We start from the raw sequence: 5,331 nt of genomic DNA on the forward strand, positions 1-5,331 counted from the left end.
GCTCATAGTCTGGTACATAGGTAATCATATACTAAAGAATGTGCTCATAATTTAGGCTCCTCTATTATTCCACTGTAGCTATATCAAACTTCCTACTATTCAGCAAGACAGTAAATAATAGAAATAAACGTTACAATAATTAAAAGTACATGAAAGAGGCAGTGAAGAGTTCCTGGGGGCGTTCTTATGGTGATATACAAAAATTATCAAGATTTACCAAATTTACGTAAATATTTTTTCGGTAAATCATCCCCAAAAAAATGTACGAACATTTTATATTTCTAATTAAATCTATTAAAATAGTTGAACTGTAATTATGCGTAATTATATTTAAGTATGATATTCTGCATATTTAAATGTGATTCGGAATTTAATATTGTTCAAAAGACGTATTAGCGTAAGTTACAACCTAATCAACTTCCACATACATCTAAGACTAATGACAAGTGTACATGCGGAGTTATAACAAATTGTAAAGGTGGTACACAGTTAAACAAATATCATAAACAAAATACATATATTTTATTTAAAAAAAATCTCATATCACATAGTTAACAACGATATTTCAACAAGAATTTTACAATTAAGTATTAAATGACAATGGTGAATACAATATTATAATATTTCCGTACTTGATAGAAACTTTCATTATTGTTACGGACATGGGTGACGCACATGAAAACAATTACTAAAATCACAATACCGAGAACCTAATTATAGACCAATTAGTATAATATCTGTACGTACGTTGTATCATCGTCGTTGTCGTCGTCGTCGCCGTCATTGTCAGAAAAACGATAGTTTAAAGACCCTTTGTAAATACTATATTGTCTTCTTCGTATTGTGATTGTGTTTTCTTTTTACGTCTCGTCGAACATTTCATATTGAAATCAGAACGTTATCCTGAAAGTTATAAGTAGAAAAAAACTACTACGGCTTACTCCACTTTAGCTTGCTCGCAATACTTGAATAATATAATAATATGATATTATAATATTTTTACGCAAATTAATACGATATGTTAATTATTTCCGTGTGTTGTGGATACACGTCGTATAGTGTTTACGCATATTTCGACCGGATAGAATAATAATGACATCCCCTGTTTAACAACAATAATATTGTTTTTTGTGGTTCGCTAATAATTAAAAACATCAATTGATAAAAAAGAAATAAATTTCATATTCCATTCGGACACTACACACACACACACATACACACACAAACTCGTCCATACAAACAATGTTTGATTTGATTTTTTGCATTAAGCGTTTTATACATTTTAAAAATATGATCAATACTCAATTCAAAATAATACCGTAAATATTTTAATATTTAAATTTAATAACATTATTTTCATTCAAACAATACTATAGTGTTGAAAACAACGTAACGACAAGTGCAGCACATAACAATACAGAATTACTGCAACTATTCATGAATAAGTCATATATTATTTGAGCATTCGATAAGTACAATAATACAAACTAATTTTTATCGATTCGATTTGGCAATAATAATATAATATAATGCACATAATTTCAAACTCAATAGATAATAATATACTCATACGAACGAATAGAGATTACTGAGTGTGTTGTTTCGTTGTACTGTGTTTCTGTGTCTGGTGTAAATGTACGCTTTTATGTTTTTATCAAGCTCGTTATACTAAAAACAGTAAAAACTATTATGTGATTATGTATTGTCAAAATAATTTGAATTAATATTTTTATTTTTTTTATAAGATTTCTAAATGAAAGAATTATTGGGTATAGTTAAAATAACAAATAATTATAAAATGGGTTTTATTTTTTAGCAATAATTTAATTCGAATAAAATCAAACATTTCCAAAATATTTCATGTAGCCTGAGTAAAGTTTTTTGAAAATAATATTTAAATATATCTAAATAAACTGTCTGATTTAATTAATTAACTTAGATCTTTGAATTTTTTTTTTTAATCATATAGTTGTTATAACTCGTTAAATATACAATATACATAATAAATTTTATAATTTGTTACAATTAAAAATACAAAGTATTATTTATAATGTATACAACGTGTATAATTTACGTGTACATTTTAAGTAAAAATAAAAGTATAACATATTAGTAAAATAAACATGTATACAATACATAATTGATAATAATACCAATTTCTATTTCTATACATATAATATATATTATATTTATAAAGCAATTTAAATGTCAAAAGCGGGTTAAAAAATAGACATCCAAACCATATTTTACATGATATATATTTATAGTTAATTTTGTTTATTAAATATGTGTAAATGTATCGTAAGCGTAACGAGATTATTTTGCACAAATAATATACATATGAAATTATGAAATCACCCAGACATAATAAATTCAGTTTATCAGTTATAATTATTATTTTTTTTTTTTACAGCTTTAAATTAATTTAATTTATAGATATTTCTAAATCGTAAAAATAGCCTAACACAAAAACTAATGGTAAGGATTGCATACTTTTTTTTTTATTTTTGCATTTTTTCTTTCCACAAGTAAATTAATTGCTAAAATATTTCATTATTTAATGTAATAAATATAAGATGTTGTATATATTTTGTCAATACTTTATTAGTCGTTTGCGTATTAGAAAAGTGTATTATTCATTTTTATAAGAATATAGCTGATAACAATGAGTTATTTCAGTATAAAATGTATTCGTTAAAATGTCAACAAATATCAACATCATAAATTGTATAAAATGTTCAAAATTTAAATTTTGTACGATATCAAGATGATGAAGATAATTTAAATACGTCACATGAAACTAAAGTATAAATTATGTATTTTGAACATGGTGTAATATTATGCTATTTACCATCAATTTAAAACCGGTTTTAATTATACAGCAACACAATTTGATTGCAAAAAAGGTTCGTTAATTTTTTTTTTTTAAGTTTTTATTTTTATTATCTGTATACTAAACAGCGTTGATGAGTAAAACGATTACGAATATGTAATCGAAATAATATAATGTTCAGCGAGAGTCGATTAAGATAAGATTAAGTTAAGGTTGTAAAAATGATTATTACCATAAAATTAAAAAAAATAAAACACAGTTTCTCACAGTGATAAAGGCAATACTATAAAGTTTCCGATGTAACAAATAAAACATACAATAAATAAAATAAATTATGCTTGTAAACTCAACAAACTTGAAAATAATTGATCCATAGCGGCAGTTTAAAACTTAAAATTTAACATTACAAAAATCCCGAATAAATATTTATTGTTTGTTTAGGACGACATTATAATGCAGGTAATAATAATGTTTATTAAATAGGTTTAAAAAAAAAAAAAATTGTACATAATTCCAGTTATAAACATTCTTATTATAATGTACCACGAAAACGTTATAATATAATATTGTGTGCAACGAGTTTACATTTTCATTTATAATGGTATAATATGTAATATTATTTACCATAGACTATGTAATCATAGTTTTATTATGGTTTTGCTACCTATAATGATATAATAATGTATTATTTTCTTCTTAAATCAATATCAGCTTTATTGTTTAGTGTACCGTTTTTATAGTTTATTCGTTATTATGATTAATCAAAACACTAATTTTACATTACCGTGCGCCTATGGGTAATCATTTGTTTATCATGTTTTTGGCCTATCAACTCAAAAAAAGCACATTCCTTTCTCTTTTTAACAGTTCAATTGTATCTGACATTCGGTCACATTATGTTATACCCATTAATCATACTCCATATAGTCCGTTACGTACACAACGAATTGTTGGTACAAACATGTTTTGTTCCGTTAAATTAAGAATCCCATTGTTTGGGTAACCGGGTTGAAATATTTTGATTTTAATATTTAGAGAAAAAAAATAGTAACATATTAATCATATTAATATTGTTGTCTTGTAGAATCGTTGTTATTTTACCGTCATAACGAATACGTTTTGTTAACGGAATTTTATATACGTTCAAATGTCGAACGTATATAAAATCGTTTGTAATCACATCTTACAATCCGAGTGTCGGCTATGTCTGATAAGTATTATTCAGACATCACATTGTTTAATAGTATTAGAAAGAAAAAAAAATACTAAACCGTATATAATAGGATTTAAGTATTGAACTATAATAATAATTTTATAGTAATAAAAAAAATGGCTAAATAATTTTTGAATATGCCCATACGATACAATGTCTTAAGTTTATTGCTACGGAATTACTATTATGTCTATAATATAAATAATAATGGTGATTATCATAAAATATATTAGTGATATACAGTGTGAATTTAAAAATGATTTGTATGTAATATTATAATTGATAATAAATACTATATCAAATACACTATAATCGATGGTAATGCAAATATACTATCAACACACACATAATAATTTTGATTCATATTACGTGACTGTGATCACAATGAAACGATTATTCGAATAAAATTTTAAATTTTTTGACAACACTGCCGTACTGCGATACTTTCAATATTATAATATAACACGTGGTTTTAATACATTATACCTATAATTAGGTATTGAATGAATAAAAACAAATAACAATGTTTGCGTAAGAAATATATAGGATACGCAATAATACAGTTATATAAAATCATCCCATATACGAATATCCTGTATTATAATATACAATATATATTATTATGATGTACATTAAACACCTCAATGAGTGTTTGACCTAATATTATGGTTAAGTATATAATATATATTATAAACGACGTGTATTTTGCTAACACATAGCCATTTCCTGAGAGATAGGAAGAAAATAATTTATTTGAGTGGAGATAAAATCATTAGTAGAAAAAAGAAACGAGAAACTGAACAAATAAGGGTAAAAAAACAAAAATTAAAAAACACCTATAGGTTTTGATGAACGAAAAAAAAAGTTTTTGAGTGAAAACTATAATGCAATTATTGTTTTACAAGAATTTTGTATACGTCACGCACGCAAACATTTTTACTGAACAACGGTGTAATAATAATGTGCCCGGAAATCTTTTGGAGTAAATCGCTTTTATTATTTATTAATCAATAAACGTAGTAGTACTACGTTTATTATGTGTCGGGTAATCCATTAGTTTCGTTTGTGGACTACCTTCCAATAGCGGACACTATGATATGTATTTCATTAGGAAAAATTCAAGTAAGCTTTTGTGTATGCCATACAATCATATATTAGACTGTACGAATCCTAATGAATCGACAGAACATAACCGTTTATTTCTTTTCTGCTGTCTTATACGTACATATTAAATTTTAAATTTAAATTTAGAATAAATTTTCCTATTATCAAATTTATTAAAAAT

Source organism: Rhopalosiphum maidis, chromosome 3 (assembly GCF_003676215.2).
Source record: "Rhopalosiphum maidis isolate BTI-1 chromosome 3, ASM367621v3, whole genome shotgun sequence".
Taxonomy (NCBI): domain Eukaryota; kingdom Metazoa; phylum Arthropoda; class Insecta; order Hemiptera; family Aphididae; genus Rhopalosiphum; species Rhopalosiphum maidis.